The sequence below is a fragment of the Solenopsis invicta genome, chromosome 1 (genome assembly GCF_016802725.1).
Source record: "Solenopsis invicta isolate M01_SB chromosome 1, UNIL_Sinv_3.0, whole genome shotgun sequence".
Taxonomy (NCBI): domain Eukaryota; kingdom Metazoa; phylum Arthropoda; class Insecta; order Hymenoptera; family Formicidae; genus Solenopsis; species Solenopsis invicta.
Genome location: NC_052664.1, coordinates 27,998,762 through 28,014,051, shown reverse-complemented (window position 1 = coordinate 28,014,051; position 15,290 = coordinate 27,998,762). Strand labels below are relative to the sequence as shown.

The following is a 15,290-nucleotide window of genomic DNA, read 5'->3' as shown; positions in this document are numbered from 1 at the left end:
ATGTATTACTTTATCCTATCAACGCAATGCAATACCAAAAAGGTTAACCTCTTCAATAATACCTCTTCAAACTGTTACCACACTTTCATTCTTATTTCAAAATACATACAATTTATTAATTCCCTAAATTTTCACCTTTTCGCCATCACGGCTGATGGCGAAAAAGTTCACGTGAAAAAGTTCATATTTCCGCTCATGAGTGAGTTACATGCCGTTTGTTTTCTGTTAATTATTAATTCTGTTAAGCCTATAGGCTTGTTTTCTGTTCCTGCACTAGACTGCACTGGAACGTTCCTTCTTGCTTTCGCTAACTTTGAAACATCTATCTATTTCATTTTAAGTGTACAGTTATTTAGAGAGTTCAGGAACAGAAAACAAACGGCATGTAACTCACTCATGAGCGGAAATATGAACTTTTTCACGTGAACTTTTTCGCCATCAGCCGTGATGGCGAAAAGGTGAAAATTTAGGGAATTAATAAATTGTATGTATTTTGAAATAAGAATGAAAGTGTGGTAACAGTTTGAAGAGGTATTATTGAAGAGGTTAACCTTTTTGGTATTGCATTGCGTTGATAGGATAAAGTAATACATACATAAATAAAAATAATGCTTTTGTGATGTAATTAGATTTGATATTTATATTTGACAAATTGATATTTTGATAATTATATAGAATGAGGTTTCATCAAATGCAAATTTAGATAAAAATATACTTTAAACGCGTTTTGATACACAATGATATAAGAAAGGTGCGTCTTGTGAAATAGAATATTAATCAATCATGTAAGTGTTTATAACTTATAAATTTGGAAAATACATGTGTGAGCGGAGAATTCAGTTTTGATCAAGGTCGTATTCTAAATTATTCAATATTTTTTAATTAAACAAAGTTAAATTTAATGACTAATGAAATTAATTTACTTTAAAATTTGCACACATAAAAAACTAATTAAAATTAATTTTGAAAAACAATGTTTGAATTAAATTACAATGTAATTTTGAGTATTAGATTACTACATAATAAAATAGTTGTTACAATATATGGATCATTAAAAATAAATGTAATATATATTATATTTGTAAATTAAGTTTATGCAATATAACTAAGAAATATTGCTATTTATTTATGAATATTTTTTTTACAATTTTTTTTATATAATAAAATTTTTACAGTAGAAGTTATACTGTAAAAGCAGGTAGAAACTTTTTTCACGATCGCTTGATAGTTGCAATGATAGAGACTCTAATGGTGAATTTCGGATCCTAAACTAAACTTCCGCGCATTATTCATACATAATCGCTATGTGTGAAAAGATTCACGTGAACTCTCTATGAGTGAAAAATGAAAAATGAAAAGTGAAAAGTGAAACGTGAAAAGTGAAAAGTGAAACGTGAAAAGTTCCACGTGAAATTACATGATTGACCCCCTGAAGCCAACATCTGTGCGAGAGTCCCATTTGATCGTAATGCGCATGCTTCAGTATTTCTCCCTTCTCTCTCCATGCTCCATGTTCAGTATGGTGTTATATTTACGCTGTTTATGCCACGTTGTTAATTTTAAGTTATGATATATAAGATATTTTTTGACAGGAGAAAAATAAGAATTGGCGTTATTATGTTTTTTACATTAAATATAATATTAAAACAATAAAATATAAACGTTAAGCAGAAACTTAAGAATTTTTTTCATAAATAAATTCAATGTATGTTAGTAGTAGTTTAAATATTTTTTTGAAACTGAAAAGAAAACATTTGAAAAAGATTTAGATTTAAGAATTGCTACAGAGTTTTTGGAGCCCAAGTTTGATATAATTACTATATGTTTTCAATTTGATAAAATTACTGAAATGGATAACTTGTGGATAACTTGATATTTCATATTTATACTTACCCATAATAAGAAAACGATTTATCACGATTACCACAGCACACAATATTTGTTGAGCATTTTATTCTATTTATTATAATATTTTTATTATTAATCTCTAAAGATATCTGACATTATCACCAAGATTATTTCAAACAATTTAAACAGACACGAGAGACATGAGATCTCTGACGTACCACCTAACCAAACCAATAGCAGACGGCACAGACGGCACATGCGCGTTACGATCAAATGGGACTCTCTACCTTTCTCTCTCGCACAAAAGTTAGCTTCAGGGCCACTTGCACCAACGCCGATTAACTTAATCGCTGATTAGTCTATCGGAATTGACCAATCGCATTTGTCGTTTTTACTTAAGATAACCCTTGTCATACGGCAGTCGTACGCCGCGCGCCACGCGGCAAAAAATCTTATTCCTATCGGTCTGATACACTGGCTCGAGATGCACGATTCTGCATCTTTATCGCAGGACGCACGATCGAGAAAAAAAGTATAAAATGATATGATGCGGATTTGCGATGTTCTATAACTTCTTCACGCGCTTACGCTGAGCGAAATGCTGCGGTATTATTATTATATCACTCGCTTATGAAAAAACCGTTTTAATTTTTAATAACATAAAAAAATTGACTTATAAAGACTTTATTTTAAGATATTTTTTGTTTTGAATAATAGTATAAATAGGTTTATGATTCTCATTAATAAATTAAAATTGTATCAGCATACACTCGACACCAAAATTAAAAGGATCACCTATTCTGACTCTCAAAAATAAGCAAAATTCAAGAGAGTGTAACTTTGTTAAAAATAATCATAAAAAATGTTCAAAAAACGTCTATTAGCGAATTTATTAGTGAATTTTTTCTGTTATATTTTTTTTAAAGTATCATTGGTCGGAGATTAATTTATTTGCACGAGTCGTACAAGAAGCGATACGTAGACCGAATTGTTGAAACGATTTGTTTCGCGGACTGGAAATCGACGAAGCAAGAATAGAAATTTCGGACCATGGGCTTTAAATCCCGGACTATTGTATTTAAAAGGCTGTTATGAAGATTTGTTTGCGCTCTGCGTCTGTAATGTAAGAATACACACACACTGAAGAAGACTCCGTAGAGTCGAAAAGTTTGTGTCCTCTATATACGAATAAATATGTATTATTAGCTATACGAACATCTACACCTTTTTACTCGTCTCACTGGCCTTTTTAATTAATTGTTAAATTGCATATGAGCGTACCAGAATAGTTGTTCAAAAAAGCATTTTAAAGCTTGAAATCTCTAATTTCGAAATTGATAAGTCATTAAACAATTTACAGATTGTTTACGAAGTTACGCGGATTCAAATAGGGATATGTCAAATCTCGACATTTTTTTACGAACTTTGCAAAGCTCCACGGCGTGAAATAAAAATTGCACACAAATGCAGTTTGCAACATTCAAAAGTGTGAATCTTTACCTTTAATTTGCGTACGTGTTGAGCGTTGTACGATTTTTTTTCATTGAATTATTTAACACTAAAGCAAAAATAACCTTTTTTGCTTTAATATTGAATAACTCGATGAATAGAAATCGTACAATGCTCAACAATTACGCAAATTGAAGATAAAGATTTATGTTCTTAAACGCTGTAAACTGTGCATTTGTGTGCAATTTTTAATTCACATCAAATAAATTCAGAAAATTCACAAATTTTGCCGCACATCTTTATTTGTATCCGTATAGCTCCATAAAAAAATCAGTATATTATGTTTTCAAAGTCAATATAAAAAGTATGTAGAAATTAACGTTGAGCTGTAAAATGAGTTTTGAAAAATTTGATTTATCATTTTTGTCGATGTTACGCTCTCTTTTGAAGAGTAACTGTATAAGTGATTAATTTACTTTAATTTTGCTGTTGAACGCTTATTTAATTTTTGCTGAAATCGATATTTTGAACTTTGTAGAAAAAAAAATCAAAGTTTTTCCCGTAGGCCTAACTCTTATTTTTAAAATAAATAAATAAATTCAATTAAAACGTGCAGAAGTTGTGCCAACAAAAGCTGACACTCGTTCTTGTGTAAAAATATGTGACTATTCAAAAATAAACGTAGATATTTCGGACTATCTTCAGTACAATAAATAAATATCAAATTTTGTTACAAATATAAAAACGGTGCTTAGTCAATAACAAAATTAATGTAAAACAGTAATTCAAACGGTGTATTGTGCATCACGTTTCTTCAATTAATTGAGTCCATTTAATTGAAGTCAAGAGGTAATATTGAAGTCAAAAAAGATAAAAGTAAAAACGTGATGTCAATCAAATTGCGCAAGTTGTCGTAGCACAAATGACTTAATTAATTTAATTAATTTTTAATAATTTAATTTTTAACTTTAACTAGTTATTTTTTAAACACATTAACTTTAATTCATTAACTTTTTTCCAAATTAAAAATTTATCTATGTATAAGAAAAAATTATGAGAGAAAAATATATTCCCGTATAAGACATAAGATTTCTTTGTTTATATTATACAAACTTATTTTACAAATAAAATATTAAGTTTGCTTGTTGATTTCATATTATAATCGTTTTGAGTAATGTAACTTTAAAAAATTACGATTTTGTAATTTAATATGAATAATGTTTTTCAAAATTAATTTCTAATTTAACTCAAGTTAATTTACGTTTAACGTAATTTTTAACTAGTTAGTTTTTTGTTCATGTAATTTTTAACGTTAAATTAATTTTATAAATCATTAACTTTAACTTAATTTAGTTAAAAAAATGTATTAACTTAAATCCAACTCTGCATTTTACATACTGGAAAATACGACTAAAAGGTTAATATTGATTATACAACTATTTGCAGCATTTATAACGTCTATACGTCTCCGTACAAATTAGTCGTTATATGATATTTGTTTTAAAATTTTATAACGACTGTACAAGTAATTACATGTCAGTTGTTTCGCGATAATGTTTAATATAAATTTTTTTGTTTACAATGTTTTGATACATATTTTTGTGATTCCGTATACATTAATCTCCCTAAAGTCTGTGCTGTAAATCGTAGATGTGCTGAGTGATAATGAATGAAAATTTTTTACCGTTTCTCGCGCGAGCTTAATTTATAAGACCGGCTGTTAGAACCATATGTATAATTCTACTGCAATAGATATACGGGCAATTGGTGTAAGTATATGAAAACAATAAAAACATGCATGTAAAGCGAAATATCTATGAAATGCTTATTATAGTTTTTAAGCAATAAATCGATAATTTGTCCAATAGAAGATCAATTTTTCCATATACTTATTTATTTCTTTATTTTGCGCCATAATAAGAAAGTTGTATCAATGTAGTCTATACAAGTCTTTAAGATGGTTATTGAGACGTCATTCTATGACTATTGACTATTAACGATTAGTTGTAAAATAATTGTATTACAAGTTTTAATATTGTTAATGTGATGTTAGAAATTAATTGTATAGATTCTCTACGTGGAGTCAACATTTCACTTATACTTGGAGTAAACAGGTCAACAACGTTACTATCTGTGCTTCTTAGGTGCAGTATGGCTCTAATAAAAGTTAAAAAGTTTTAAAGAAAGTTATATAATAATACATTAAGAATTCAAATTTCAATTCCTTATATTGGAGATCGACATATTAACAATCCTATAGACAAGTTGATACATGCGCGTCTAGAGATAGTCACGCGCGTTTCAAACTTTAAACGCGTTTTTCTTGAAACTATGTCTTTCAAAATTGTATACAACATAATTTAAAAAATATCCAATCAATATAGCTGAGACGGTGCATGTTTATTTTTCACTAAATTCTCCACCGGGTATACCCATAAAACTTGTAAGAATAACTATCCAAACTATTTTTTTTACATGATAAAAATGCAAATTTTATGCGAAAATTTAACATTTTTTTCTGAAAAAACTGCGTAGAATTTTTATTTTAGTACTTTTTACTATTGGATTTAGGTTTTTCCGGTGTGCAATTTTATCAAAAAGACAGTTTGATTTTTTATTTCAGGATGAGATAGAAAAATACTGCATTGTACGCTATTTGACCTCCTCAAAAACCAGAACTTGGAGAGCGAGTGTCATTACGCTGTCACATTTGAACTAATTTGGCTTTAACAAATTTTTTCTACATGTACAAATTATAAGAAATATGTGAGAAAAGTTATGTACAGTTTATTAAAAGTTTTGTGGCGCAAAAAAATTTATGAAAAACAGCTTTTTTTCGGTCGATTACATGACCTTTCCTCCCTTATGGTCGGGGGAAGATGTATTATGCTTTTCTTCTGGCATAACTTCATCATGTTATGAAATTAAGCAACAAATAATTAATATAATATTTTTGAGACTTTTATTTATTTTTACAAATAATATAAATAAAATTTGACATTCCAGATTTTTGAGCAAAAAAATTAATTAAGTGTTTTAATACTGACATTTTCCCCAACATATACGGGCAAAATGCCACCTCCTATGAAGGAAGATGTTACAATTATTTAAAAAGTGTGACATAATAAAAGCTTGCATGTTTTGCTTATCTAGAGTAGATAATCAAGTTTAAATCACAAATACACAAAAATAAGTGATAAAATATAAATGAGCTATTAAGGTATCAAGTTCTAATGCTTTTATAAAAAGGTTAAACAGCATTTCACAAATTTATAATGTTTAGAATTATACATATAAAGTACTAATTTTTATTTTTTAAACTATTTTAATGAAGGTGTCAAGCTCAAATACTTATGGTTTGTATAAATTATGTCTTACCCCCAACTGTTAGGAAAAGATATCACTTGTACACTTATAACGCATATATTTCACAAAATATTATCTAACCATGTGACTATCAAGAAACATGACTATGAAATAATTATCTGATTTTAAAGTAATCATTAAACCAAAGAATATAATTATTACGTTATTAAATCTTATAATGAGCTGGTTTCACGACTTATCTTTCTGTATTTTTACAAATCTTTACTGATTCGCCGTGATCTCACTTAAGCCTCGTTGTCCATCGCTATATCGTATCTTTTATTACACGACGAAAACCAACGCTACTCTCACATCGCGCTAACACGAAGAACCAACGGCCGTTCCAACTCTTACCTTAAACATACGAGTACCCTAATTTCAAAATTTAAAGTGCCACACCGGTTACTGCGATTTCGCCGGTAGGGAATAATTAGCGCTCTCTTCGCCCATTTACTCCGAAATCGTACTTCTTGAGCCATTACAATAAATTAATACAACCTTGTCTTAATACTCTCTAATATCGATACGCCTACACATTTTAGTTGGTTGAAACACCCTCATATATGTTCAACCAAACACATTCTGATTTCTTCCAAAAGAATTTTCTTTTCCATATCACGAAATTTTCCGTCTTAAATGTAATATAATACTTTTTTTATCATTAAACTTATACAATACATCAACTAACATGTTTTTATTATCATTTTAGAAATCCCAAACAGTTTATTTTTAGCTGGACCCTTTTTACGTGAAATGCCCCACATGCACATGCATGCATGCATGCGTACGCGCACTTAAGCACACAAATATATTTAATGATACGTTTATCAAAAATATGCTATAAATACAGTTTCAAAAGTTTTTGCTATAAAATCGCACTTTTAAGTGACTGCAACAATCTGTGCTCTGGCCATAAGTCAAGAATGCCCAACCTTTTTACATCTGTGAACTACTTTTTTTAGAAGAGCATTTTGCAATATACCTATGTATGTGTAAGGTGTAAGAGAAAAAATACAAAATTAAAATATGATTTTACCATTTATTTACCATTAATAGAAATAGGTGCTAAAACTATGAACAAATTAATAAGAAAAAGATTAATATAAAAGTTGTAAATTTTATAATAGAATTCAAATAAAATAAAAATCAAAATATGAACATATAATAAAATTTAAAAAAAGTAAAAAATAATGCAAATAATGAGATCTTTGACATTGCGTTGACTATTCTAATAGTTCTTGCAGTGCTATAATTTTTTATTTGATTGAGATCAACTAAAATAATGATTTTAAATAGACGTAATTAAAGAAGAAGAAAAGATCTACCAAAAAAACATTGTAATCGACTGATTGGAGTTAAACCCTGCTATAGGTTAACCAAACATTGTAAATCAAAAACATTGTAAACAACTACAGCAATGTGCGCCGTAGTAGGAGGGAAGTGAGTGACGTTAGTGATATCACAGACGGCTTCCCGTGATGATACAGGCTTATTTTAGTCTCTTATGTAAAGTAAATATATGATATGTTTATCATCATCTTTACGCAATTGAGATATGGCATTGACTTTATATGAAGTAAAAACAAAATTTCGACAAAAAAAAACGTACTACGTATTTTTTAATCAATGAAATTGACGAGGGAGGATTTTATCTTCGAACGACAATTTACAATCGTTTATTTATCATCATGTTTATGGAGTTTAAAATGACCTTTACCACGAAGCTTGAATAAAGTTGCAAGAAGATAAACATGTTTTGCGAATTGCAAATTAAAAGTTTGTTTAATGTCGGCCTTCACTCTTCAATGGAAGTGTATAAAAAACAAACTATTGGGAAAAATTATTAAACAAATTGATGATTAAAGCAACATTTCCTCAGGACATAAATCTAGTTGAAATAAACCGATTTTCCGCTGGTTAGCTTGCCGACGCGGGCTCTTCAAGTTTGAGTACTAAATTTTAACAAAGCAACAAAGTATGAATTTGTTTCAATGGTAAAAATAATGGTTAACAATAAAATATTATAACGAGTTGTATATAATTGAAATCACACAGAGATGTACTGACAACTAGCATGAAACGCGAATTATCTATGCGGATAGAAATATTAACAATAGTATATCCAGCGTAAACGAGATACGCGGTGCTTGACGATACATAGAGAAAAAGGTTTCTTTAGATTCAGTATTTTTATTTATTTATCTGAAATTTGTTTCATTAAAATAACATATACTTATACGAAACATTTGTTTGTGTAATAAAAATTTTATTGTTTTGTTAAAAAAATTTCTATTATTTGACAGAAATAACACTATTATTTAAAGTAATATCTTTCAACCAAATAATATATTATTCGATTACAATAACTATACGAAAACAATTAAAGAAATAATTTATTTATATGAAAATGGCAAAATATATTACTTAGTCAAAAATATTATATCTTTTGTTTCAAACAAATGATTTATTTAAGACGAGAATATATATTGATCCAAATTCAAATAATCGTATTAATTGATTCACACATTGATTTGTTTGGACCATTCCAAATAACAAATTTGTTTGGATACAATAATATTTATTAAGTTTGAAGAAATCATTTACTCTGTGCGAACCGGGTGGCATACGCGGGCCACGCGGTTGCGTGATTTCTGGAACGCGCGCGAAAACGAGCATGTTTATTGGGCGATACGCAAATTAACATGGATGTGGGATTGATAAGTCAACATCAATGTCGCTAACGCGATAATTGCGATAAGATACCTGTTTTATAAATAGGACCGGAGAGTAGAATTGCAACAGCCAAATACGCTTGGCCTGACTCAGCGATTGAATTTTTTATGCAAACCTATACTACTTAAAATTAATCGATAAAAATAATGCGTTTTAAATGACTGTGAGAATTTTTATAGAACATAAAACCTCTGAAACATTCTCACAATGTAAGTATTAAAATTTGTTGAAAAATTAAAATGTTTAGTTTAATATGTTTAACTAAATATTGGTTTAATTAATTATTGATTGACAAATATTAATGGCTAACGTGAATAAGCTATACATTATTTTGTGTAACTGAATAATTGTTAAATCAATCATTGATGGAAAAAAATAATTTTTTTAAATTATTATCAGTTTACTTTTTTTTTAAATAACTCAGTAAATATAAACGGGATACATTTTTTATCAACACCAGTTTGTTAGTCATAAAGTTCTAGCAATTATCCTATAGATGTTTTTCGAATATATGTAATTTATAATTTAGTGAAAAGAGAAAAACATTTGTGAGATAGAAGTGCAGTCGTAAAATATTAATAACTACTGTCATAAAAATTACAATTAATGATTTTTCTCGCAGATGTTATAGAATAATAAGTATCACAAAACACAATAAACATTTTATAAAGTGTATTTTATTTGGAAAAAATCTATTGACAATAATTTCCTTATCCAGTGAGCATTATGCAAGGTTGTAAAACCACAACAGTAGTATTATATACTTGTAACGTAACTGGTTTACCATCTTACCACCTCTCTCACTACATGATACTTTATATGTCGAATTCATATACGCATTACGGTATACAGTAGCCAAAAAAGTAAATTTGTCTTTTTTCGTTTCTTTAACCTTTAAACACACCGATCCGTTGACACATTTGCCGGTTTGGGAGACTTTTTCAACTTTGAGATGCTATAACTTTGGTTCCAATGAATATTTTTCAATAATCTTTTTTCAAATAATAGTTTAGAATCTCGAAAATGTGACTGCACAATCGGTATTTCTAGAAAATAATTTATTGTAGAGGAAAAACCATTAAGAGAAAATAGAAAATTGTTCAAAAATCCAATTTGTAGGTGTTCGAGATTGCACGAAAGTTTATGCACTCGAATCTGCCTGCTGGCTCCGTTCAGAGAGAGAGCGCGATTGAAATATTTTATATTTTATTTTTTAAGTAACTCAGACACTTTCCAATCATTTTATGTATAAAAATACAAACATTGTATACAATTCTTTCTTTAACCGACATAAATTGCAATACCTCCAATATGTCTTTAATTTTTACTCTAATATTGCATTGTTATATAATTCTCATATCCTTATTTTGCAACTTTTATAAGCATTGTATTTTAGTATCATTAAGACATAATTAGATAGACAAGTAATACTCAAATAATGGAGCAACTACGCACTTCCTATATGATATCAAATTCGCGCTAATTAGAGAGAGAGAAAAAGATAACATAAAAAGAGATAATGTTGTCCTTGCCAATTTAATACGTTTAAAAGGCAATAATACATCACAAAGCGCAACGAAACAACGCAATTTTTAAAAGACATAGAATTTAATATAATTGAATTGAAAATAACGCTAAATAAAAGTTTAATAATAACGATTTCCAAATTTACAATAACTTTGGGTATTGACTCGCACGTATCGGCCAAATGAGGGACGTAAAGCGGGTATTTTAATATTTATAAGTTCTAATGTTGTAAAAGTTTCGATTTTTAATTATTTATAAAACGCTAAAGGTGGTTAAAAAAAAAACCGAAACGTATTCATATACAAATAGATGCATTATGGATTCACAAGATACATAATATTAAGTTGAAGGATATCATACGTGAGAAATATAATTTGCACACGTTTACCTGCGTTTGCCGTCCTTTTATTGGATGTATATATTTGTATTTTATAATGAATTTAATTTATGTTTTCATCAGAGCTTTAAAATTTTAATCTTATATACATAATTTCATATAAATTACAAAAATATTACTTTATTAACTCCTCAATACACATAGTCAAAATACGTAATGGTAACTAATAAATAGTTTCTTCGACCTGTTGGAGCGCGGAGAGGAGAGATACGCGCGGGAGGTACCGCCGTGACGATTGACGTAAGTATGAGGATGTGCGATCGAGGGGTCAAAGGGAGTATTTTCCTGTTCCTGCCCCGCTCGCGGGGAACACTTTCTAAACTACCGCCGGTATCCCGAAGTAGAGAGCGGGAGATATTGAGAGTGTAGAGTAGAGATAATAGCGAGAATTTGGTGCAAACTTCCTCTATGTCAAATTCTCACAGGGGACCAGTGGCTACGAGCGGAAGCAGGAGAAAATAAATAGTTTGTTGACCGCGCGTGAAGGAATAGTTCTTCGGTTTCTTCCGCGCGTATCACCCCCCTCAATGCTGTAACAAGTCGTAGAAACTGTTTGTTAGCTATTCGCTACTCGCAATCTTCGCGTGACATCCGCTTACGAAGTTAACGCAGGGAAAGTATCGTGTACATGTTACGTAATTGTAAAATGACCTTCAACGTATACAGACGAAGTTTTTCGGCCATACTTTAATTGTTTCCCCCCCACTCAATTGAATCATTTTCAACATACAGATACCTATAAAAGATATCAAAAGTCGAAGGAGAGGTCAGAAATCTCTTCGTCTCTTTGGAGATAAGTTCTTCTTTTTGGCAGCAATTCACAGCAACGTGCAACGATGAGTTTAAAAAATCTTTTTATAATATTGTATAATAATAGCATCACAAATTGAGGAAAATTTTAAATAATTGCGCTAAGATGATACGTTAATATAAAACAGTTTGGTCGAAATAAAATCTCTAAGTTAGAGAGATATTCGACCGATACATGTGTCTAACATACAAATTCAAATAAGAAGGCTTATTCGGTCATAGCTAGATCTTAGTGCTTTTATATATACGTGTGATTTTATATACTTTCTCAGACTCAATCAAACTGCGCGCCGTTACTTTCGGTCATATAACACAGTTATGATCGAATAAGAGTTAGTAATAACACTTTTTATTAAATTAAAATTAATTTAATAATACTTGATGCTTACTAGCATCTATATTTTCCCTTCCCCCCCCCCCTGAAAAACTGTAAAGAATTTATTGCAAAAAATCTCTAAATAATATTTGTTAAACTTAGATAAATCTAAGTTTGAGATATATTTAAAAAATCGTTTTATCCTTTATTTAAAATGTTACCATGCTAAATGTGTAATATTTTATACAGCAATGTTTTTACATTATAATTTAGGAATAATTGTTTTCCCTACTCAATTGAATTATTTTTGACATACAGATACCTATAAAAGTACGTAATTTCGAGGCAAGGTACTAAACGTCGAAGGAGAGGTCAGCAAAAATTTCTTTGTCTCTTCGGAGATAGGCCCTTCATTTTGGCAGTGATTCACAGCAACGTGCAACGGTGAGTTCAATTTAAAGAAATTTTGTAAACATTTATTTTGATTAATTTTATTTCTAAGTGTTTTACACATAATGCAGATAAAAATATTTTTCTTAATAATAATATAAGAATTTTTTTCCAAATTTAATTTTGCAAATATATCACTAAGATGATTCCCCATATTGTTATAGTTTTATAACAAAATAGTAATTTAAAATTAATTAAACAAACAATTATCAATATTTTATGAAAGGTCAATAGATGCTTCTTAGCATATTATACATTATCAATTTAATGTGATATATAATCTTTCTGCTTTAATGGCTACGTTTTAAAACTAATAATGACAGCACCCTGTTCGAAGAACAAGAAAATGTATATAAAATCATATATAAATTATTATCTGATTACTAAGATCCGCTATGATTGTTCGTCTCTTCTCGATTTTAATTCTGCAATGGTACACACGAGCCTTTCATGTCTAATGATTCTTATTTTTCATATATCTGTACACCTGGTCTCTTATTCCTTTCTACATAACAAAATAATTTCGTAGAGACCTTAAAAAATACATGTGAATTTAAATAGAATTTTTCTAACATTTTAAGAGTTTCAAAATTAGGTTGGCCCTAATGACCCATGTCACGTATATCATGCTACTTTCAATTACTGAAAATATGTATATCACTGCAGGGTAATTATGTTATACACTTCACGGTTTTATGTATCTATATAAAATCTTATATATGTTTATAAGGTTGAAAAAATGAACGTACATAGTTGTGTACAATATTTAACATGCAGTAAACATATTGAAAATACAATCTACGGTAATTTGACAATTTTTTTTTTACAGTAAGGGAGAGGAGGGTAAATAATGACGGATTTTTTTCTCTTTCTCCTCCAAGCAGATTTTAAGTTTTTAAGATATAATTTTTTACTAAACAGATATTTTTCACCTTAAAATATATGAAAAAGTTCATTAAAGATTGCATAAGTCATGTATAAGAGTTAATTTTTCATAAAAATTCAAGTCTACATTTGTCACTATTTGCCCCTAATGTGGGGCAAATAGTGACACCTTAGGGGGCAAATGGTGACAATTACAAAAGATCATAGTTTTTAATACCTGTTCAGTCTTTGTTTTGACGTTTTGATTAAATAAAAACTTAAGTTCTTTGTTATATGCAAGAATTTTATATATTGATAATATTGATACATAATATGTGTAAATATATGTACCATTTGTCGATGCATTTAGTTTTTAACAAAGTTTTTACAGCTAAATTTATATATATTTTTTAAATTTTAGTAAAAAATTTAAATGTTTTAAAAGGATTATTAAATAAAAATAATTATACGTATTTATTGCATTTATTTCAAAATTAAAAACTAAAATAAACAAATCTTTGGCTGCTCTTTGTATAACTAAACTAATTTTATACTAAGATAAGAGAAACAAACATAAAATTATTTAGAAACTAAATTGCCTTTTAACAATAAATGTTCAATTTTAATCAATCCAACATTATAAGAAAATAACAGCCGTAGAGTACTAGTTTCTTATTAAAATTCTTATTAAAAATCTAATTTCTTATTAAAAATCACAATTATTCATTTAGTTCTTAGCTCAACAATAACTTCTTCACATAACATATCATTTTTCTTGCACAATAAACCTATTTTAGAACTTACAATAGATTATTTAATGTTTTATAAATCTAAAATTTTTTGTACTTTCTTCTCTTCATATATACTATTACTGTAAGTAATAATAGCATACAATGTGTTCTACCTTTTTGTTAATATAACACATTGTGTTTTATTGTTACTAGTTAAGTAATAGCAATAATATAAAAATGGAGCTTTTAACCATAATTATTAAACTTTAACATTCAATTATATAATTGTAGTTACAGATGCCAACTACTCTTTTGTCAGTGTAAAAGTATATTTTGTAAAAATAAGACAATATAATATTTGTTATGAAATATAAGCAAACAATACGTTGCATTTACATGTAAAAGAATATAGTATCATTTTTACCTTACTTAATAATCGGTAAGGCGCTCATCATAGGCAACTCACCAACTTGTAGATTATTAGTAAGATCACGGGCGGACTAAATCTTACAATTAGTTAAAATCATAGGGTTCCATCGAAACCTATCTAAAATAGAAATTTATTTTCTTGAAAGTTAATTTCTAGAATATGTATAATTCTTATCGCAATTTATTCCTCTCAGAATTATTCTCTTTAAATTTAATTTATTTAAAAATTATTTTTCTCGTAATTTAATTCCTTCAAACTTATTTCTCTAAAAATGTTCTCTTCTAATTTATTTTCTTAAAATTTAAAATCATAATTCAAAAATCTATTTCTAAATTCCAATTATTAAAATCTACAAGCCATCTTCCTGAA

General features: G+C 28.6%; 1 protein-coding gene across 2 annotated transcripts in view; it reads left to right on the top strand.

The window, feature by feature from the left end:
• The first annotated feature begins 12,667 nt into the window (after positions 1-12,667).
• Positions 12,668-15,290, top strand: part of LOC120357071 (transmembrane protease serine 11B-like protein) — a 41,041-nt gene continuing 38,418 nt past the window's right edge. For both annotated transcript variants that reach the window (XM_039446522.1, XM_039446517.1), the window contains exon 1: positions 12,668-12,890. The gene's annotated coding sequence lies outside the window, so the exon portion shown is untranslated. The remainder of the gene's footprint in view (positions 12,891-15,290) is intronic.